This window comes from Pipra filicauda, unplaced genomic scaffold (genome assembly GCF_003945595.2).
Source record: "Pipra filicauda isolate LSUMZ 115617 unplaced genomic scaffold, ASM394559v2 scaffold29_size4552773_pilon, whole genome shotgun sequence".
Taxonomy (NCBI): Eukaryota; Metazoa; Chordata; class Aves; order Passeriformes; family Pipridae; genus Pipra; species Pipra filicauda.
In genome coordinates this window covers 473,847-498,245 of record NW_024104420.1, presented here as the reverse complement: position 1 = coordinate 498,245, position 24,399 = coordinate 473,847, and the positions used below count along the sequence as shown (strand labels likewise).

The 24,399-nt window shown below is 37.0% G+C and overlaps 1 long non-coding RNA gene across 1 annotated transcript; it reads right to left on the bottom strand.

Annotated features, from left to right (window-relative positions):
• Positions 1–1,909: 1,909 nt before the first annotated feature.
• LOC113992402 lies at positions 1,910–10,843 on the bottom strand. The gene is made up of 3 exons (XR_003542235.2): positions 10,706–10,843; positions 9,219–9,360; positions 1,910–2,553 (listed from the first exon to the last, which is right to left on the bottom strand). It is a non-coding gene; the product is annotated as an uncharacterized LOC113992402 (long non-coding RNA).
• Positions 10,844–24,399: the final 13,556 nt, after the last annotated feature.

The window sequence follows — 24,399 nt, the reverse complement described above, 5'->3', positions numbered from 1 at the left end:
TGATTTTCTTGGAATCCTGTGAGGTCAATCAAAACAAGATCAGGAATTTCACAGTATCAGAAATCCTTCCTGTAATGACAATATCCTGTAGTTTATGACTGCAGGCAAAAAATAAGTTCAGTTCAAAAAATATCTAACCCTACATATTTCACCATCATCTCATTTTTCTGCAGTTTCAAAGAAGCAACATGTTTCTTTCATAAACCTTGCTATTCTTAAATTTAGGTGGTACAACATAATGTGTGGTGGTTCTACATCAAGCCTACTTTTACTTACAGTGAAATTATCAAATACAAGCATATTAACAGTCAGAGAAGTCCTTTCATTCAAGAAGGGGAGAAGCCATGCTGTAGTTCACATGATTTTCTGCCTCTTTATGGTCACACTAGTAAAGTCAAAGTACAATTCGGCATAAAAGATACATCCTGAGACTTTTATTTGTTGTTGTAAGTATTTGCAAACTACTCTTACCCAAACTGTTTCCAGCAAAACTGTTCCTATTTTTCTCTTGAATGTTAACTATGGCATTGTGGGTTATTTTATTTTGTTATTTGTTTTGTTTTGTTCTCTTGTGAGAGTTCAGAAACATGAAGCTATGGCAGAAGTAATTCTTAATATATGCAGAGTTTTAAACCATTACTTTGCATTCATGGACGCTAATTCTACTACTGAGCTGGAGGTTCTTGTGCCCAAGTCCATGCTAAAAGTATGAGGACTGGACCCAGAGGAACTGCTGCAAGGGTAGTTCTTGTCCTGTCTCTCCTCTGCTTTGCATATAGTACTTTGTAATTAACTTCTGGAGTGGCTGCTGAACCTATAGGATCTTCTGATCCTATCCTACCTGCAATCCAAGTACTTCCCTACCACTTGCCTATACCTTGTTTATTTCCTCAGGGTTTTCGGAGTATTTTTCTTCCGTTAGTTGGATAATATTAATCTCATTAACAATGATTTGGCATGGCTGCATATCCAATGTCCTAGAAAGGCTGTCCATCTAATATTTTGTCTATGTTTTTCGTAGAAGTGCCTGATAACTTTTGGTCTGAAGATCTCACTGAGATCAGAAAAGCAAAAAGAAACAGCAAAATACCATATGACTATCTCATTTTGTAATCTGATAGATTAAATTTGTGCTTTGGCCACACAAACCTGGAAGTCTGAGGTAACATTGACAAGTTAGTGCTATTTTAACTACAAAACAATTACAATTATTGAACATTTATGTTCTAGTTTCCCTGAAAAAATGACATCTGTATTGTGCTATGCACGTGGCTACAGACTTGAAATACTGATACTAGTAAAGACTTCAAAGAATACCCTGCAGTCTTTGTATCTAATAGATCAGAATTGTAGTGGGGGAAGGTGGCAGTTTTAATGAAAAAATAGGTGATGAAAATTGTTTTAGTTTAATGTCCTTACAGACCTGACCTTTGCAGGTTAAACAATAATAGGCTATTAATACAGAATTACTTTCCATTCAGAAATAGTGCATGGATAGTTATATGAATATCATTCCCTGTGATTGTTGAAATTATATATCAATATTTTCAGTCTAAAATGTTATATATTTTTTCAGACTGAGTGTCTGTAAATGTGAAATATAAATAATTTAATAGTCTAGATGTAGGGTCTCCTGCAAGTACTCTACTTGTACGAAACTAGTAAGTGTTCGTATTGGGGCACACTAAGTGCTACAACTACTATAGTGGTACTGGAAAAGTTATACCTTCCCTATTGAAAGAGAGTAAAAAATGTGTGGAATGACTGGAAGGACAATCCAATCAATTCATATAAGTCATCCACGTTTCATAGCAGATTATTTGAGATGCTTGAGTCTGGGTGAAGGAATGGCAGGGCATCTCACGTGTTCATATTTTTCCTGGTAAAGTACATGAAAAAACTCAAAGGATGTGAAAATAACTTTAATGATACAATCAATCTCATAGTGAAAAATACAAGCAATCTGTGGCTGACACCCGGAAAGAGTTACCTTGGACTATCAACAAGAATGAAAATATTTCATAATAAGATCAGTCAGGATATACAGTACTCCGCAACACCGGGCTATCCAAATGAACTATTTGAGTTAGCATGAAGTGCATAGCCAGAATATAGCACACATATTTTGAACGGCGGGACAAGCCTTAGGATATAACTAGTGTAAACAGCTACTGCTTAGTGTCGTGTCTGGATGTTTTTCTCGTTCAAAAAGATGCTGGTAAGAAGCTTATCCCAGCATTCTAGGGTCCGTGACATGGAATCAGTTCCTGACACAGACTTTTGAGGTAGTGTTTTCTTCCTAGAAGCAGTACTACATGGATTACTTAATCTAGATTTATAATTGTACATTCTTGACTCCTAGCTGTCTAGAGTTTGCTTTGTAGACAAAACAGAAGAAAACACAAGGCTTGTACGCTGGAAAAAGCAAAATTTAAGTAGGTTTTTTGTGGCTATGAGGGCAGGACCATCTTTCCATAAACAAAGCTGTTTTGGTGATGAATGGTGGAGTCTCCAGCAGTAGCAGATTTGACTCTCTGGTTAAGGCTGAGATCTCTGAAGAATAAAATGAAAAGAAAAATAGTTATTTTTTTGGTATTCCACTCTGGAAACCAAGCCTGTATGGTGTTGCTGATCCATTATTTCTTTTTTATACCACCAACTTTGAACAACTGACTGATTTTACCTATTATAAAATTCAGTAATGTTGTGAAACCCTGAAAATTATGAAGTTTAGTTACTGCATTTCTGCAGTTGGTGTGAAAAGAAGCTTCAGAATGAAGCTAATAAGCAGCTAGGCAACAGACTAATTAGTAGGATTTGTACAGTCCATTAGGTGCTCACACAGGTTTACATGAGACACTTGTGATATTTGTAGGGAAAGGTAAGCACACTGAGAGATGCAGAAACACAGCATTTAAATTATATTGCATGGCTTAAGTACACTACACTACTATAACACATAGGCATCCACAATGAGGAAAAATAATTTACTAGTGTGTCACAAATTCCACTTTTAGCTGGTATTAATTTCTTAGGAGTATGTCTTCTAATATGGCATTTAATATTGGGTAAGTATGTTATTGCAAGAATGGAAACGATGATTGGAAACGGTTAAGTATTACCTTCTGTATACCTAAAGATTCAATCAGGGAAATTGAGAACATTGCGGAAGATTCATCCTTATATCCAAATTAACATTCTGATGAACTCTGCTGCACATACCGGAGGGCAATATAAGTGAGATCTGCTCTGTGCTAAGGCATTAATCAAAATAATTTCTTGGGGTTTTTGATGTATTAACATGTTCACTACCTATTATTTCTTATTGTTATATTTCTTTTAATACAAAAATTAAATACTTCAAAAATTAATCTTTGTCCATTTGATACTGAAGTTAAATGTTAGTAGACAAACATTTTACCATGGAAAAATATATCATATTATACTCTATTGGACAGGTTAATATGGTTTTGCATTTTACAACATGAAAATTTGTTAGTACAGTCATGCATGCATGTGGAATAAAATTAGTGCATGTGGAATAAAATCCTCCAAAGCAGTTGCTACCAACAGATAAAGGCTGATTCGGTAATTGCTAACCTAATGTGAAATCAGGGCTTGTCATTGCACTAAAGCATTAACTGCAGGAGGGACAGTCAGGACCACAATATGCTATTACTATACGAATGCATCAGACTACCCAGATTTAATATGAGGAGTTATTAATGATGTGCTGTATGAAGACACTTTTTATTGGTTCCTTTGATACCTAAAAGCAAGAAATTATTGCCAGGTGTTTAGTTAATGTCTGTCAACCTCCCTCTTGTGGACTTTGCTTTGGATGTCAGTTGGTGAAACATCTTTTTGCTGCAGCAAAACATTACATACTCAGAAGGAGAGGTCAAAGATGATAACGTTGAGGCCTTAAATGTGGTCTGCCACCAAGCTCAGGGACAACAGTTGTGAAGCCCACTGAGGGACATTTCTAGACTCCTTTTCTTTGAGATGAAAGACTAGACATAAACGATGTTGATCAAGACCCAGTTATTTTTATGTGAGCTTGCCTCATTGTGAAGCAAGCAGGCATACAGCTTGCACGGAGCATGGGAATGCACTAGAGGTGACCTCTTTCCCTCATATATTTTCTTCATAATTTTACAGATCAGAGAGGCAGAGACTGATCTCTTCTCTGTAGTGACCAGTGATGGGATCCAAGGGAAGTGCCTGAAGTTGTGTCAGGGGAAGTTAGGACTGGATATTAGAAAAAGCCACCCAGAGGATGGTTGGGCAGTGGAAGAGGTTCCCCAGAAAAGTGGTTGCAGCACCAACCCTGACAGAGTTCAAGAAGCATTTGGACAATACTCTTGGGTACATGATGTGTTGCTTGGAAACGGTCTGATCAGGGCCAAGAGTTGGACTCGATGATCCTTGTGGGATGATCCCTTACAACTCAGCATATTCTGTGATTCAGCATGTTCTGTGATTTCAGCTGGTGACTGTATTCTGAAGCATTTGAGCACACGTTTATCATGGGCAAGTTATCAACATGCTGCTATAAACATTAGTTGTTTGAGAAATTCCTTTTACCTCAAAAACCCCAAGAAGAATTGAGTTTCATAAGTCAATAACTGCAAGCAAAGTTTTCACAGTGATTTGCATAATTCTCTAAAAGCAGTTTCTGAAAAGCAGTGATTAAAAATGATTAAAAAGTTCTTTTAAAAAATAATCCAGTAGCTTAAGATTTTCACAAATGCTCATCAAGAAAATATCTATTTTGTTTTATTTATTTTGTTCTGCCTATGCATGATCCACCTATACTCATTTCACTCGACTGCTTTGAGCCATGGTCTTAGTGCTGAGCTGTGCTACGGAGATGTTTTAACTCCTAGGGAGAGAAGAAGAAATCGAATGGTCATGGCAGATGAAGGTCTTGCTGCCAGTAGGACAATGAGTGAACCTAGACTACCCTATTGCCTACCTGTGACTGAAACCATCTTGGATGAAAATGGTGGTTTGGAGGTGGGGTTGGACTCGGTCCCCAGCTGCACTGTCTGCCTCCTGTTGTTGCCTTTCCACAAGTGCTGTGGTTTTTGCTACTGGGGAAAGGAATATGAGGAATGGTGTGAGGTTTGGGCTGGAAATCAGAAGTATGAGCCATGTGGTGTGCTGGCTAATTGTGGCTGCCTGGCGGTGGGTGGTCTCCGCAATGCTGTGAAGCGTTTCTGCAGGTAGAGGTGTTGAAACTGCTCTGAGAGGGTGAATTTATACTAACAGCTTCATAATTGAGTTCTCTATACCATTCATGCTGGGGAAATAAAAGCATAATTCAAAAGGGTGCTAGCAGATCTGAAATGAACTAATTACAGCTTTAAAACAGAAGTTTCTGGAAGATTGTCTTCACTACTCACTTAACACTGTTAGTCCATCCCTCTACTGAGCACTGATCGCTCCTACTTTGGTCTTATGTTCAGTTCATATCCAGGAAAGCATTTTTCTTTACACTTGTATTCCCTGAATCTACTTTGCTGTATATTGTGGAGAACTTGTCTCTTTTGTAGTAAATGAAATGAGTATCATCTTTATTAGGTAGATTAAAAGACCAGGATATGGCCTTGGAGGCTCCTATCCCTCGCTATGCATACAGAAAATGTCCAACGATACTGCACGAATGCTCAGAAGTTTCTGCAGAGCTCTGGCATCATGCTCAAATAATTTATGTTACTACAGTTTCTGGAGTTCTTCTATCTTATTCTTTTATGTCTCTGTGTTTGACAGCGCTTCACCTTCATTATCTTTAAAGATCAGCACTAAACAAGATATTTCCTCCCCATTCTCTCTTTGCAAACCAAACCAAATAAATCACTTAGCTTTTTGCTGTCTCTTTAGTCTCCTCACCGTGTTATTTTTAATCATTTTGACCTTGTAAACCCAACAACTTTTGTAAGGATCTTAAGATATATTAAGAGATTCCTCTGTATAAGCAATAAATTTTTAAAAAGTTCCATTTTATTATTATGCATTGTCTTTTTTGTCACAACTTTTAAAGTGTTTTCATGGCCTTGTCAGTATTTCAGCCAAGTGACTTTCTATTATGTCCACCAAGGATAGAATTCAAGCTTTGTGTTTATATATTGTTATCTCTAAAACTGAAGATAATAGACTTTATAAATTTTGAGCATTCATTAGGCAATAAATAAAAATTGATGAGTATCAATGTGAAGAATCTGTGTACTTCCAGAGTTTACAGCATGGGTATGTTTCCTAATGACTTCCATATGTTAATATATCAGTTTAGTGAGATTTGTCAGAGACTCATTGTCATTACTGTTCGTTTTTTCCAAAGGATTTGTTGTGTTCTTTTGCTGTTTTATTGGTTCAAACTGAAACTATGCTTTCCCTATCACAGGCAATAAGTACAAGTACATGAAATAAAATGTTATATTTCAATATAAGTTAAACGTTTAAATTCTACCAAGTTTGCATCCAAACAAATGTTGAAGGGTTGAGGCTTCATTTGAAATAATGGCTGTAGTATTTTTTAAGGAAAATATATTGAATAGATTTTCACAATTGAAACATTTTAGTCTGAAAATTTTGTAACTGTAATCTATATTAATTTACAACCTAAGAATTTATTATCAATATATTTTCATGGTAGTGGACTGCAGTTATCAACATGTGCAAATCTCACTTAAAAAACCAAAAGAACTGAAGCATAAAAGTTTTCTGAAGAAGAAGTGTAGTAGAGTTTGGGTAATAAAATAAAGCCATGACTCATCTCTAATTTAAGAGTGCAATTTATGAAAGGAATTAATGTTTAACATTGGGGAATAGGAAGGAAGTAGCAGCTATAATTGTTTAAGCATCTAGAGCAAATTGCTTTATATTGCTCTATAGCTTTAGCTCAGTCAAATCCTTAACAAGCTGGACAATAGCTACAATAATTATCTAGAGAAATTAATGTTTTTATAAAATATGGCCAATATACCTGATTGCCTGCATGCTAAAAATACTTGATTTTCATCGAGTATGATTTAATTTCTTCAAGAAGGCTGTTGCTGCCTAAAAACTGATTTTTCACTGCCGTGAAGCAAAATAATAGATAAATAACATCCTCAGCAATATACAATGCAAAGCAAATGTTAAAAAGTTTCCCTTTATTAGTATTTATTAGCCAATAACTATTTTTTATTAATTTGTTGGTCTTATGAGATTGTTAATCATTAATGAGAAGCAAATGGCAGCCCCAAAACAACACAGCTGTTCTTTGTTAAAGTAATTAAGGCTGTCTGCATTCATGATCATATGGTTGATACAAATTTTGAGCTACAATGGTATTGAGCTATAATCGAACTTACAAGTTTTGGAGTCATGCGACAGAGACAGTACAGGGTTGTTTTGTATGAATTTCTTACAAAATGAAGTAGTGGTGATGAAGATAATTCTTCTAACACATCCAGGTTACAGAGAAAAACTGAATCTTTTTTTTCCTACAAAATTTTTCATGCTTTACTTTCTTCAGTGTTCTTTTTTTTTAATAAAAGACAAAATAATTTGGTATTTTGGGAGGAAGACGGGAAAGTTATGGTTTTAATTTTGTCTTTCTGGGAAACTGGAAAATTTCTCTCAAACAGATCTTTCCTAATTTTCTTTGAATGTTTAAGTGCAAAATATCCACTTTGTTTTTTGGCTGGGGTTAGCCTTAGGTAGCCCACAAGCACTGTGCTTATATCCGAGTAAATTGTCAACATTTACTGTCATTTGGGCATACAGAGAATTAAATGTAGCCGCAGTTACTAGCAGGCTAATGTTGTTCGTGCAGATGCTGACTTGGCTAAACTGAGGGAAGCCTGAGTATGCCCAGATTTTAGGTCAGTGGTTGAGTGGTAAAATTTTCAAGTCAAACTGGACTGGCAGCTGTTGAATGTGTAGGCTCGAGTCAGCACTGCATAGCTGCTCTTCTGTTATTTTTAAGTTTCAGCCCGAGTCTCCCCTAGAAACAGTCATCTGTAAGAATTTAGCCATCGATATGGGATAGGAGCAGGTGCAGAGCTCACAGCAACCATATTGTGAGTCAATACAAATTAAAGGTCTAAGACAGAGACTGAAAACAAGAGGAAGCTTTGAGGGAGGACACTGAGCTCAATAAGAAGTCAAATATAGGGCAGGAGGTAGCGTGACAAGGAGTTTGAACTAAGGGAATGGTTTCAACTGTTACTGGCAAAGAAAAGGTGGGCATTCAAGAAAAAACACGCTGGAAAAATAGAGGTGAGACCAAGTGAAGGGTAACACAATAACAATAGCCTTTATAAACATGGATGGAAGTGATTAACAGTAGAGTGAGTGTTGAGACCATTCCTATTTCCATGAAATAAAAATTGTTGGTATTTTTTTAGCTTTTGACAGAATTAGAATACTTGCTGTTAACATTGATGGAAAGTTAAGTTCTCCATCAAATCCTACTAATCTTAGAGGGATAATGGTGTACTGTACATATGATATATCATGTGACTTGAAGTAAATACATAAATACAGGTGTATACCATATAAAACACCACTAGAGATAATGAGCTGTTTCTTCACATTAGAAACCTTGAGAGCTTTCCTGCTTTGCATGGAAGATCATAATAGCCTCAGAGGATTTTATTAGCCTTCCTCTTGAAAAACAGAAGAGATAAAAAAACTTCTGTTATTTGAGTTTCATATCAGTCTTTGTTGTCCTTGTGCTTTCAAGAAGAACCCTGCCAGGTTTGCATGGCATTGGATGTTTGAAAGGCCAAGCATTTTAATGTGTTTAAGGACATTCCTCAAAATTGGAAACTAATTCCCTATGTCTTTCAAGAAACTGATCAAATGGTTGGGGCACTTTTCCCAAGTCTTTCACAATGTGTATTTGTTTCATGAAGTGCCCTATTCATAGTACTGTAATTCACTTACAGCTCTACATTCTGCCTATGTATTTAAACATCGACTTCTGAACAGCTCTCCCTCTGCAACTATCTGTCTCTTTCAGTGAAACTCACTGTCAGATTAAGCTCAGAAATCAGCGTGAGAAGACTGGAGTGTAACTAGAGGAAAAAGGTCCGGGTCTTGTGCAGGTTTAAAATTCTAACATGTATCTGAGGAAACAAAGACAGAAACTGAAAATGCCTGAAGATATAACTTTTTTCTTTGACAAGAGAAGTAAGCAGAACTTCTTCCCACACTAAATAACTTACTTTTGAAGGACTATAAGACACTAGTTACTCATTTTCTTGCTCTCAGAACTTGTCTTCCCTTTACCACCCTTTGTTCTTCTTTCCTTCACTTTTTTTTCCCACTTTTTTTCTTCTGTCTCTTTTGGAAGAGTACAGGTTTCACCTGTGGGGGAAAAATGCTTTCATATTTAGGTGATTTTCAACATGAACAAATAGGCACAGTAAAGGCTGGTATCAATGAAAAGAATAGTATTGTTGTTATACATATGCTGACAACAGCCATCTTCTCCTTTGTCAAAGTACTGATGCAAAATACTAGGCTATTACAATGTTCACCCCGAAGAAAAGATACAAGGACTCCCTGAAACAACATCTCAGCCTTGGCCATATTGATCTTCATCACTGGTCTACTCTGGCCTCAAATCGGGAGGCCTGGAGACACACCATCTATAACGCAGCTGTCTCCTTTGAGAACACACGCAGGATCACTCTTGAGGAAAAAAGGCAACGCAGAAAGAACCGTATATTGCAGAATATACCATCTAAGGAGTCTTTCTGCTGTGCCTTTTGTAATCGGATATGTCTGTCACGTATTGGCCTCATAAGCCACCAGCGTGCCTGTAGCAAATGCGGATAGAGCCTTCCCAGATCTTCGTTTGCGAAGCCTAGCCATGATGACAATGTTCACAACATTAACTGTCTGGCTATTAAATCCTGAGACAAGCAAAAGTATCACAAATCTATGATCCATACTGTCAAAAAACAGTCTATAATTGAGCAGTCAGACTTGTCAGGAAGCATGGAGTTTTTTCCAATCTAACCTGAATGGTCTTCAAGCATGCAAACATTAAATGAATGCTTGAATTCTTGACCAAAGAATGGACTATATTAATTCAGTTTCATTCTCTAATACTAGCTCCAATCAGCATGGCAATTATTACATGTTGGCTGTTTGTTCAAATGCAAGCAAGGGTTATGGTCTCTGTTTTGTTTTCCATTGGAGTAACTAGCCTGAGTTACTGAGCCTCCTACTACTTTTCATAAATGAGAATACTTTTCACAAATGAGAGTACTTTTCTTCATAAAGCATAGTCACTCAATACCACTTGTGGTACTTTATATGTCCTCTGGCATACTGAATGTAGTTTATAATTTGCATTTTGCTGTGTAACCTGATAACATTTTATTGCAGTGATCTGGCACTGCCACAAGGACCAAATCATGGTGCATAGGAGAGGTTGCATCTCAGCTTTGGAGAATGAGTAAAATAAATTCTTTCCTTTCAAAAGGAAGCATGAAACCTCTTATTGGAGGGTTGTCTTGCTGTAGAATGGCCAAATTAAATGATACATGACAGCCACACACACATCCCACACTGCAGTTCTGGGACATGGTCAGCCTTGGACAGAAAGGCTGCTTTTTTGTTATGAGTTGGGCCCTGTGCTGCAAGCTATCAGGTCCCCACAGAGGACAGCTGGAGCAGAATAGATATCACAGCATCTACTTACCACAGTGCCCATTAACTTGTAAAACATGAAGAAGAACAGGAACCAGTGTCTCTCTCCAGAAATGTGCAAGCAGTGTCTGTGCATAGCAGCCCTTCCTTACCAAGAAATCAAGGCTTCTGCCCATTCTTTAAACATCCATATCTGAAGGGAAAGCAGAGGACACTAGTTCAAACAAATCAGGGAGCGCCCAAGCTGTCTCCTACTTGCTCAATTAAGCCTTAGTTGGCTTGTAAGCTACTTTAAGGCAGGAACCATATTACTTTATGAATCAATTGAATAGTTATCCCAATAGAATAATAAGATTTTTTGGCTTCTTTTGTACCTTTACATAAAGGCCATACCAAGTAAATATTGGAATTATCATTATTTTGTCTGTCAGACAAGTTTGGAGTGTCCTATATCATATATGGTCAACTGTACAGAGAAGTGAATGTGCAGAAGGATTTTGGACATGCATAAAACAGTAGACTACAGTCACAAAAAACTGTACCTCCTTTTACTTTAAGTTGACTATATCCCCAGTTTTGAAGACTGTAGAGTTACTGCATCATATCAGGGGTTACATACTACCCTTAAGGAGGAAGAGAAATGGAAACCAAATTCAGAACTCCTGGCCAGACAGGAATTCAATTATTTTTATGGTTATATAAATGAAATAGAAATTAGTTATCTGTTCTATGTAAAAATTTGTTACCTTCATCTCAGGCTTTTAGCTGTCTGTCCTTGGAATCCACAGAATGTGTGTTCATTTAGATTTGGTGCTCTAAATCAATGCTGACAGCTGTAAATTTAGGCTAATAAATGAATTACACAGGTAAGGAAAAGAAGCACTATCTCCAGAGGTTGTATAACTCACATAGCTAATGCTATCAAGAAAGCACTGATCAGACACTAGCTGATTGATTTTCCCCCTAGGTAGGTATTACACTGTGCAGCTGATGAAATTGTAACTACTCATATTTTCTCTTTCATATTTCATGTTATTAGATTTAGTCTATCTGCTATACAGAATCTTTCCTCAAAACTGAGCCTGCTAGGCTAAAGCAGAAACAACCTTCTCTCTCTATTCCAGTTCTTTAGGGGCAAGCAGGAAAATTCCTTGAAAACCTTGTGATTTCCTGCTTTTGGCGAGGATGAGCATTCCTGCCAGAGCAGTGGTGCAGGGCAGCGATAGCTCTGGCTCTTAGGCTGTTGTCTCATGTCCTGCCTCAGCAATTCACCCATGTCAGTGCTGGAGTTGAGAGGCTGTATAGTCCCATAGGGACAAAATTCTGTGCATCGTAGTACCCATGAATCAGCCTATAAGGAAGCAGTAATTAAGGAAGGCTTGGAGTACTGTCAAAGTTATACCTGGCTGAATGGAAAAACAACACAAAATAAAAGACCAATCACAGAGCAGCAGAGGGCACTGGTGATTTAAAGTCATCCTGCTAAACCTCTGAGGCTGCCGAATGCTCTGCAGAGTTTCTTCCCTGTAACACTCTATTGCTCTAAGTCACACCTGAAATCTCATCTGCTAATATGAATGTATATATAATGGGCCTAATTTCGGTCTTTTATTCTGTAGTGAACATTAAGAGTAACTACAATGAGGACAAGACGTTAGAGAGCAAAAAGTGAGAGTGTGTAAAGATATTTTGTCTGGGAATGAGAACATGGAAACAGAAACAACAAATTTTTTATGCCTGTTTAAGGAAGCTTAAAAGGTTCACAAACTAGACTATCTTAGGGAAACTTTTTCTTATGTTCTTTGTGAAAAATATCAGATATTGTAGTCAAAGATATTTTTTTCAAAGCCTAACATAACTTCACATGTGTTTGAGGGGAAAAAACCCAGCAGTTTGTAACATTCATTACAGCCCAGTGGTTAATATATCCAGAATCAAAGAGTGCAGGAAAAAACGTATATGGTATTTCACAAGCAGGTCTGTAGTTTACCGGTGCTAAACTGATGCTTTAAAATTGACAGCTGTAACTTATTCTGTGTGTTTTATAATTAAATACATGAATCCCTGAAATATTCTGGTGCTCTACATCTTTCAGTGTTTGATTTAGCCTGGTGGTTTTGTCATGTCTTCCTTTATCAGTAGTTCAACAGTGCAGTTGAAGGAACATCCACTAAATTCTGCAGAGCTAGCAATAACCGCATATTTCTACCTGTCAACACTTGTTTTCTCCTACCAGTCTTATTTCTTTCCCCCCCTCTATGTATTATTTCCAGGGCTGCCCTAGATTTCTGCTTGAGTCACCCTCTGATCCAGAACTCTACCTAAATAAATTATAATTTCCGTTATGTTTGAGATTGTAGGCACCAGAGCACACAGTTACCAAATGACTATCAGTAATGAGATGTCAAAACTCAGTATCAAGGTGAAGATCTCTTCACCACTTTGTTGGCTGAACATTTTCAAAATGCTGGCAGCTTCACAGAAAGCTTTCCTTTTAATTGCCTTCTGCCAAGCAAAAGCATTAGCCTACTTCTGGCAGCTTTATGGTTCCAGATGTCCAGATCACTCAAGACATCCTAAACCAGAGGCATCAGGGTTTTACACTTTTTTTATTGAGTTGTGCTGCTGACTCCCCGGAGTAAGAACATGTTACTGAGTTATCTGTAGGTATACTGAAGTCACTATTCTCCATACTGTTTACCCAAAACTTATAACCATAAGACAACAGAGCTCTGGAGAAGTGCCAGATCAGAGCATCTCCAGGTGACAGCATAAGAATTTAAAGCACTCTGTTTCATTTGATGCTCTTTTATCTCTGTGAGGTGAAGGGAAGTAAACATCCCAAATTCAGAATGCTGCTTTTTAAAAGCATCCTGTTTACTCACTTCCTAAAGCAGAATATTCTATATATCACCAGAACTGGTGTCTCAGAAAATCAACCTTTCTCACATTTTAACATTACCAAAAGATCTGGCAAGTTATAGATATCTACATATAGCAGTTTATTCTTAGTACAGTTCTCTTAATGGTGCTATCTTCTCAAATAGCGACAGCAGTCCAAAACTGAGAAAAAACTTCAATGGTACTGAATAGATTCTGTGCTTAAGCTCCCTAGTTTTGAATGCTGAATATCCTTTTTTTTCTTTGTTTCTAGGAGAAGGGGAGATTTTACAGACTTCGGAATTGCTGACTCCTTTTTGCAGAATGTTAATATGGGCCTGTTTTGAGTTAATAGCAGGCCTAATGATGTAACTAAAAGTCTAGTGGACACTAGACATCTCAAAGTATCAGTCAGGCTGCCTGGTTATCACGCAGTCACATCTGCAAGATACCACATTTTCTTCAGTACCGTTGTTCCTTTTCCCACTATAACCCCAATTTCTTACATCTTTACTCTGGTTAAAATTACACCCCTGAAACCCTGTGTCTTACAGCACTGCAACAATAAATTAATTAAGAAATAACTGAGATTAATGCTTAATCACTCTGAGGGATGATGCAAAATTTAATTTTTGACAGAGTTCTATTATTCTAGATATTAGATTAGTGATGTAGAAATGACAATTATTTTATACAGAATAATAGAAATAGAAAGAACCAAACAGAAAAAAAAATGGCAACAGGATTCATATTTAACAAAAACCTATTCTGACATGTTTTGCAGAATAAGAGATATTTCTGTAGTGCAGATTCCGTCTTTAAAAAAAACTAATTACAGAAGTAAGGAGTGTGATTCCTATTTTTTGTGTGTGTGTGTTTATGTTAATTAATTTTTTTATGTTTAAAAGTGATTTTTTGGCAAGGAAGGGCTGCTATGCACAGATTTTTTTTTTTCTCAGCTATATTCTCTTTTCATTGCATGCATTGCATAATTCCTACTTTATATTTTCTTGTAAATGGTAAATGCTGAGATCTGCATAGAGACAACACTCATCTTTTAGTCCTCATTTCTAAAAGCATTGTTGAAAAAAACATTCTGTAAAAAATGTAACTTATAATAAAATGTCCGAGGATAACCAAAATAAAAAAAAAAAGGAAAATAAAGATAAAACCTCCAACACATGTTGTCATACAAATGTTTACTTCGAGGTTAACAAATTGCATTCATTTTCTTTTGTCCTTTTCTCTAAAGTAACTCTGGCCTCTCGCTACTGTTTCTTATGAGGTGAGTTGTTATTAATTTGTTTTCATGTTTCTTTTAAAGGTTGCTGTAAACAACATGCAATAAACATCCAGTGAATGGGCACTGGATTTGACTCTGAGAAACAACCTTAGCCTCCTGCAGTTCTAAATGTCTTACTAATGGAAGCTGGATGGGTAATTTAAAGTGTTTTTAATTCCAGAAGGAGCCAAAATGGCATGATCTGGGTTGTATGGAGTGAACATTATAGCTTCTTTAATTTGTCAATTTGATAATACAGAAGCTAGTTTACTGCCTACTGGTATTTTTTTGCAGGTTTTTGCTGATCTAAAATGGCTTGTTTTCCAGTTGATAAGGTTTTCTTTGGTTTGAGAGAAATCTAGATAAGTTCAGTATAGACCCATCTTGTTTATTGTGTAGTGTGAATGAACAATGTTCACAAGATAAGGAATTAGTTTTTGGGTTTGGTTGGGTTTTTTTTGGTTTAGGGATAAGGAGAATAAATAAAAGCCTTGCTATCATCTTGGTGACCTAATGGAATTTGAGAGTTTTGCTGTTGATTCTGACTGGTTGCAAATACTAAGCAGTTAACACATTTGTGATGGTTCCTTAGCTTCAGCAGAGGGGCTGTTTGCTTTTTTTTGTCAGTCTAGAATATCAAATGTCTGTCACTTGATGTACAATATTTTGTAAGTTAAAAAAAAAAAGGACTCCTGTAAATCCATATAATTAATCACTGGTTACATGGCTTTAATTCATACCTCTTCATGATTAATTCATTCTGGTTGATGAGAACATTAACAATAAGAGTTATTGTGGACTATCATGAAAGATGTTATGTGAAGTGCTCCTTTAGCTCCCAAACCCCACTCTTGAGTCACCTATGTGTGCTGCAGCCCATGTTGTCCCTCTTGGTAATGAGAAGTAAATTGAAATTTATATGGTTTGGAATAGCTAAATACGATGTAAGGTGAAACTGCAGCCAAAATACCTCATTTTGGCAAAATTAGTGGGTTTTTAATTTGGACTGTGCTCTTTAATTTTGTGTTACTGCTATCAGTGAATAGTAGTTTCTGTGGCACCTGAATACTATTGTACTTTCGACCATTCTGGTTTTAACCTCCTTTTATGAACGTGTTTTCTTAATCTAAATATGTGTGGAAATGATATAGCTTGTTCAATAGATTCAGTTTACATTAATCTTATAAGCCAACTTTAGGAATACCTGCTACCTCTTAACTCTTTCCAAATCACACATCAAGAAGGGAATAAAACGGGTTCTCTTCTTTTCTGTGCATTTTCAACAGTTTTGCTTACATTGGTTTTCCTTTCATAGTAGACCATTAACTTTAACACACAGAGATCTGCTTTTATTTGCAGAAATGAATGCTGTTTTTATTTTTAAGTGACTGCATATGTTATGAATTTGATAAAAAATCCATAGTTCTCTGCTGTGCCTACTCTAGTCACTTCTAAAAAGCATCAGAATAACTACCATTGTAAATCAATATTTCCTCCATTGGTTTGCTTTTTGATATTGATTACTTAATATTTTAGGGAATCTTCTGAAATCCACGGAAACACATTAGATGCTGAATTGCCTAACATGATCATCGTAATATTTCAAAGCCTTGTTTGCAGCTATTGTAATTTTAAGCACTCATTGGGTTGAGAGAAGATTGGATATTAAGATATTTTGGTGTTCCGAGATGGCAGCAACTGCTGTGTTCTAAAAAATCACTCAGCTCCCCTCCTCACTAGAAATGTTGATGCCAAGGTTCAATTTCAGTTATTGATTCACTTCAGATCATACTTTTTGACTTGGATTTACCAATTTAGACCCTTACAACTGTTCAGTACCTGTTAATTTTCACATCTTTACAACTGTATGCCAAACACATGAACAGTGTGGGAATATTGAATAAATGCGATGCAATATGTGAATCCTTTCTGGGTTCATTGCTCTATCCTTCCCTTTGCTCCCACAACATCCAATTGTTTCAGTTTTGGGGAGGCAGTTTTGTTTGTGAGAATTGTGATAGTTTCAGTCTAGGCCTTCCTGGAGACCAGCTTGTAACCAGGAAGGAACTAGGGAAGTGACCAAGGAAGTATTCCATGCTATTCCTTTACGTAAACTGAGGTATAAATAAGCTGGTCAGAGAGACTTCACTCTGTCTTCTTCCAGCGAGGTTTGGGTCCCTGTCTCGGTCTGGCTTATCTGGAGCTGAGGCCTGCAGCGACTGCTGTGTCTGCCATGCGTGAGGGGAGAGTGCTGAGCCGCGTCCGGCTGTCCTGCTTTTCTAGAGGGAAGTGGTGAGATTTTGCAGTTCTTTATTTTGTTGGTTACTGGTTTTTTTGTACATACCTGTTTTGTTTTTGTCCAGTTTTGTCCCTTTTTGTCCTTTTTCCCCTTTTTCCTTCCCCTCTTTCCATTTTGGGAGCGATCTGGGGTTCCTGTGTTCATAAGTACATAGCACCTTAATTGTATATCTGTAATATATGTAAAAAATATATATTTTATATAGCTCTTGCTATTCCATTTTTTTTTTTTCTTCTCTCTCTTCTGGGAGCTTTTCTTCTATAGTCTGTGGGGTTTGGTGGGAAGCCAACTACAACTGGCTACAATAATTTAGAGTGCAGAGGCTAAATATATTTAAACATTCAAAAAAATTAAGGCAATTGTTATCTTGCATTAACTTGTGTTGGAATTCATCTTGTTTTGTGTGTTGGGCTTCTTCTCTTCAATTTCTGTGATTCAGAAGTTTCACTTCCCATTCTTTACCCGCTATTTGAAAAAGGGTGCCTCCCAAGTTTTCTTTGTCCTCTGAAATGGTTTCTTGGTCCCTCCCCATTTTTACTCTGACAGCTAGCACACAGTGTCTTTTCTCTTTGCCTCTCTCCATCCCCTGTATAATCTCTTGCACATGCCATCTCCCACTCTAGCTTTTGTAGATAATTCATATCCAGCACCTTAGTTATGTGTTTCTTTACTCCCACTACTTCATTTGGCCTTGATCTGAGATGTTGGACATACCTTTTTCCTACTTTGCTTCTCTATCCATGTCTCCTCTTTCTTTGCATCAGTCCCTGCTACCTACCAAATCCTCATGGACCTGTCTCCAGGTAGGGGTCATAGCTGGGGCCCTTGTTCTTCACTCCGTAGTAATAACTGACCTGTTACCAGCTGGCTCAGCCTTCACCACCACTTATTAAAAATGCAGCTATTTTTTTCCCCCAGAATGACTTGCATAACCCCCTCTAACTCCTCTCTGAAACTCTCACTTTTGTGTAATGTCTATATAAAAACCAACCTTGAGAACAGTTCAGTTGTCAGTGTGCTGTGACAGTTTCAGAAATGCAGATTGCATCTTTCTTGGTTTTCTCTTGCTTTCAATTTCTATTTTATTCTGGTTGAAGGCAGGGTTCATTTATTTTCTCTCTTTGTAGAACATCAAACAGTCCATAATTAGGAATACTAGATAGAATGATAGCATAAGTAATACACCCATGTGAATCTTTCATATTAAAAACATTTAAGATATTGGTAAAGATATTGAGATAAGGGTAGTGAGATAAGAGATCTATTGAAATAAGTCTTTTGATTTACTATATTTGCTGAAGTTCTGATTAACCAACAGAATAGAAAGACCTTGGGGCTCTCCTGAACCGTTTCTATAAGCCATTTCCCTCCAAATTAGTGGCTTTTAGAATGGATTTTTTTTTAACACTAATGAAGATTTTAATTTGTACTGGGTTTTGGCAGATATTTATCACAACCTGCAGTGAAGTGTGCTATACCACAGAGGTTACTTTGGAAAACAAACAAATTAACCCAATTCAGCTCTCTAATTCCAATATCTATACGTCTACAAATTACCGTAATTTTGATTTGGATTATAGCACATAAAGAAGTGATTTTAAGAGACACATCAAGGTTCCTAACACTTAATATTTTTAAGCTCATGACGACTGTGACTAGAATAGTCATCATTCCTAGTTTTACACTGGGACCTGCTAACATGACTCTTATTTCTATTAGTTTTTTTAGGCTAATAAATGTCAGTAAATTTTAAACTGGTCTTCTCTAAATGATAGTAGGCTCTTCCATATTTTTTCAGACTATTTGAAATATGAAAACATATTTCAGTCTGGATATAAAGTACAGAGTGTTATAACTCAGTATTTTTGGGTTTCTTTGAATTCCATGGAAAACATAACACAGTCAAAACTCCACCAAACTATTAAATTCTGTAACATACCTATGAAAAGATTTTTTCAGTGAATAATATAATAACATCTTTTTCCTGTATAATACTGAGGTACAATGATATATTTAGTATTCTTGATTTTAAAATGGTAAGAAACAGACTGCAGTGCAGAGCATATATGAAATAAGATTTTTTTCATAATGTACTTAATGTTCTTACTTCATGTACTTATTGGATAATGAGTAAGATTATGTAGTTACAGTCTATTTGTATAAAAATGTCTTCTGATGTTCAAATTACATAGAATTTTTCATTATGTTAAAACAGTTAACATTTACTTTTATCTCCTTTTAATTGTCTGTTTTCTTTACATTTAGTTGGCCTATTAAAAGAGTACCTTTTTTAAAAGAATGTTTTCTTTTTATAAAATTCACTTGTACACCTCTCCTTGTGCTAGTTTGGATCCTGCTTTGAGGTCATGAAAGGCGAGCACCCTTTCTTACTTAGATTTAATTAAGAATGATATTTCTGCTGTCAGCAGAATGCAATAACTATAGAGGAAGCTTACTACCAAAAGTCCCTCTTATAATACATTTTTTATAACATATAAATATGAGTCATTGGAATGAGGAGATGATTAATGCAGCTGAATTTATAGATAACCCTAACTTAGCGTGCAACACATGAGAAGGAAGAAAAGGAGTTTTATCACATTTCTTTCTGCCAGTTGGAGATGTATCACTAGGTCTATGATGGCTTGGGAAACAAATTTTTAAAATGCTGAAAGCTCCATCAATTAAAGGTCTGGTGTAATTAATGCCGACATATATAGCTGTATTTTAGTGCTCCTCAACAAGAAAAAAGGAGACAGGCAGTGACTTATAAGGTAGAGGAACAATTGTGATCTGCAAAACAACACAGTGAATTGATTGATCTAAGCTGAATAAATTGCAAAAGTCAACTTTCAGAACTAGAGCTGTTAATTATATGAGAGGAAAGAATCACTTTTAGATTAGTAGATATTTTGCATTATAGTTCTAACTGACAATCGTAGTGCTCAGGTTGATAATACGGAAATCAAATGGATTATAGAATGTCTTTGAGCTGCCATTACTTCGAGGTGAGAGGTCTGGTTCATGGGTGTATTGAGGCGAGAAGAATAAATATCGAACATGTCTGTGTAAGACTCAGGTACATACAGACTAGTTAAGTCATGTGCACCAAGAAAGTGAGTTCAGGCTGAAAGGAATCTGGGGCAGAATTGCTGTCGCTATTGAACTACATCTTTGTATAGAAGAATAGAGGATCTTGGCCTGGGGGGAGAAATTATAAAATGGAGACAAAGTAGTGATTTTTCCAGCCTTTAGTTGCTGGAGATGGAAACAGGTTCATTACACAGCACCTGCACTTCTAAGTTGAAAAAGGCACACTTGTGGTGAAAAAAGGTTTATTTTTTTGTTGATTTACTAATTTTTCTGTGATGCATCTGTTTGGAATAAGTGTAATTTTTAACCCACACTGTGCTTGTAAAAGAGGGCAGGCGAGATCAAAAGAAGGAGCAAGACAAAGGAGAGGCCTATACAAGATTTTCTTTTGAGGAAACAAAAATGCAGCAAAGGGGTCCTTGTGTTTGGTCTGGCGGGTACACCTTTTGAAATATGGGTCTGGGCTGCATGGTATCTGGAAGCATTCCCTGGGTTTGTCTTAGCAAGGTTGTGACACGCTTGTCTTGAATGAAGTTTGGCACAAACAGATTTACAGACCTCTGGGAGCAAAATAACTGCTTCAGGAGGCAGGAAACACTTCCCTTGTGGACAAAACTAAAACAATTGCTGAGAAACAATATATGTTTCCTAGTTTCCTTCTAAATTACTGAATACTAGCTGTTGCTGAAGGCAAGACATTGGACTTGATGTATAAATGGCGTAATTTAGTATGGGAGATTCTATTAGTCAATTTAACTTCATATTGAAGTACTGCAAAACCACATAAGAACAAGTTATGTCATAAAAAAACTGTGAGAAAATGTGCTGCTGAAGTGGTTCCTGTATAATAAGTAGAAAATAAAATACTGCATAACGTTCTGGATATATGCACTTCAAATCCAGAATTAGTTTGAGGAAAATGTAAATAAATTTTATATACCCTTCCATTGCCACTGAACAAATGCTTAATGCCTGTGAAAGATTGTTTTAAGGCTATTAAAGTAGCAAAACACCCTTTGGTGCAGTCATTAAACTGTGCTTATCTAGATCTAAGATTATACTGTGCAGTGGGTGAGCTGGATATATGTTGCCTTCCTATAGCATATTTTAATGCCATTAAGTAGTGGGGTTTCAGTAGCCCCCAACAGGGTGTAGGGTTTTTTAAAGATCTGTTATTCTACTAGTTGCTCCTGTTCAAAGTGTGCTCTTAAAATATCATCTTGTACATTAATTGCACTGAATGGGTTAGTGCAACACATTCATGTTATTAATGACCCATTCCAATAGTAGTGATAGTGAAGAAAATCTAAAGGCAAATTTCCTGTTTTAATTGGAGGACTGTATAGTTGAAGGGAGATTAGTATCATTATGTCGGAAATGTTGCGATCTACAGGCCTCAGAAGACAGAAAACATCCATGCTTTGCATGTTAGTAAGTCTTTTCTCACGTACCTGTTATATTTTCAAAGTTTGCTTGAAACTGCTACTTCAAGTGTAGTTTTCAGTTTGCTATGTTCATTTTAAAGTAAAAAGATGGCCTTACTTTTTACTTAGTGCTAAGTAGTTGCCTCTGTTGAAAGGAGGAATAGCAACTCTTGTATGTCATTTGGGACACAGTAAAAACTAGGTGGACAACCATACAGACATGGAATTTCAATTCTGTCCCCAGAAATCCCATTCTGCTCTTATATATATGTGTCTCCAGGCTGCAGTTTTTTCCAAAGCCCAGTGGTCCAGGGGGAGCACTACTCCACGAAGGAGCACAGCACTGAGTTTGGGCAGGACTTCCTCTGCTGTCAGTAACTCATGAATGGCTTCTTTTTAAGACCTGAACAGCTGATTTTGTTCAATCCCAGATTATTTACCATTTTGCAAACATATGATGTAAGCATTATATGTTGCGAGTTTAGTGGTAAAATGAGTATGTGAGACATAGAAACTTGCATTATCTAAGAGCATTAGCCAGTTTGCAAGCTTCTATTCATGGCAGGCTGACTCCTGTCCAGAGAAAACTTTTCTTTCCCCCAATTCATTTCTTGGTGATGCTCTGAGTTCAGGCAGTTTTTGCTGTTTTGTGGCATCCCCCTTATACTCTCGCATCTTGGCTGCAGGCTTTTCAGAGCAAACTCTGCTTTATCCCCTTCTTTCTTATAAGCAACCACACTTTAGTGAACTGTGAAAGTGGAGGGTGAGGAGGAGTGGATGTAGCACATGTTTCTGTGTTTCCGATGCTTTCTCTGTCCCATTTGAGAAGCTCTCAAGAAGTACATTGTGCTATCTTGGCGTAAAGTGCAGATTGATGCCTTCCTCTGAATGCTGCACTTTGTAACAGCTCCTTGATTGTTATTTAGAGGTGTCTCTTTCTATAGTGGCTGTGTTTGATTTGAAGCCAGCTGTGGCATGGGAGACTTCTTTGGTCACCACCTCTTCACTTACAGGCCCAGATGAGACCCAGTTCCCATGACACTGTAGCCTGAATCAGTTTCAAAGGGTTGGGTGTGCATGTGAGGCATTCCTGGAATGGATTCAAACGCTCTTTTCTGCCAAAAGGGTCTTGCACGTTAGTTAACACTTTTGTTAACTGTTTGCCTAATGATTTCCAGGGAGTTAGATATGTAGAGGGGAGGGAATTTCTCTGACTTTTTTTGGGCAACCATTGTAAAACCCTTTGTTCTGGTGGTAATGTGGTAGTTGGTGAAATTTTAATCTGCTGCATCAGGATGTCCCTGTTTGGGTTAGACAATACTCTGAATGTCGGTAGCTAGGATAGGCATTTTTTTCATGTGTTTCCTGCAATGTGTTGATTTAACACCTAAGTTGTGTGACCATTATTACATGATAATTCCAGATGTATCTATTCTTACAAATACTCTGACAGATGAGGTCTCCAATTACATCAATGCTGTAACCTCTCTTTTACCTTACAGAATCACAGAATATGCCAAGTTGGAAGGGACCCGCAAGGATTACCAAAGTCCAACTCTTGGCCCTGCACAGGACCCTCCCCCGGAGTCACACCATGTGCCTGAGAGTATTGTCCAAACACTTCCTGAACTCTGTCAGGCTTGGTGCTGTGACCACTTCCCTGGGGAGCCTGTTCCAGTGCCCAACCACCCTCTGGGTGAAGAACCCTTTTCTAATATCCAACCTAAACCTCCCCTGACACAACTGCAGACCATTCCCTCAGGTCTTGTCACTGGTCACCACAGAGAAGAGATCAGTAACTGCCCCTCCTCTTCCCCTTACGAGGAAGTTGTAGACTGTGATGAGGTCTTCCCTCAGTCTCCCACAGGATGAACACACCAAGAATGTTAGGTAACCTGGCATCTCTTGTATTATGTTTCCCCCAACCAACAAAACATATTGAAGTTTTCATAATCAAGTCCAGCTTTTATGCAAACTCTAGAATGTTAATAAAGCCAGACTGTTAAATTGTAGCAGTGTCGTGTGGTCTAAGATCTGTTAAATCAAGCTGTATTTCCATTGTTTAGTTGTTGTTTTCTATTATTTAATCATGTTTCATGTATTTTTCCTTCTCCTGAAAAAAAAAAGAGCCCTATAAAAAAAGTATTTTACACAATAAATATAAAGAACAGTTTATTTCAACATTACTTTTTGAATTTTGCTTTCAGCAGTCATCAATTCAAGGAGTAGAAGCTTTATGGCCTATGTCTTAAATCCACTGCCATATTGACATATTTCCTTATAGAGTAACTCTTGTAGTTGGAACTGCGCTTAATGAAAAGGTACTTAATCTCTCTGTAAGTTATCACACAAGCTTGTAAAATGATTACTCATCAATCTTACCTGAATGGCAGATCTTAGAGCAGTACCTAGTGTTTGCTATAGACTGCAACTTCTAGAAATCCTTGATGTAGTTTTCTAAGATGTACTGCATGTTGTGTACAGCATAGCTCTCTTAAGATACAGCATTATTTCTCCTGTTTAGTTGTACAGCATCCACAGAGGTTGTTGACAGGCCCAAGCAACAGTACACCCTTTACCTGCATATGCTGCTCCATGTAAAAGGAGAAGTCTCAAATGTCTTTCATATCAAGACACTTAATAGAGGATTGCAGATGAAAATACTAAATTAATTTAAACGTCATACTCAGATTTAGTATTTTTTATGTTTTTGAGATAACAAATTGCTGACAGAAAGAAAAATGGAGAGTAAGGACATGTAGTCCAAA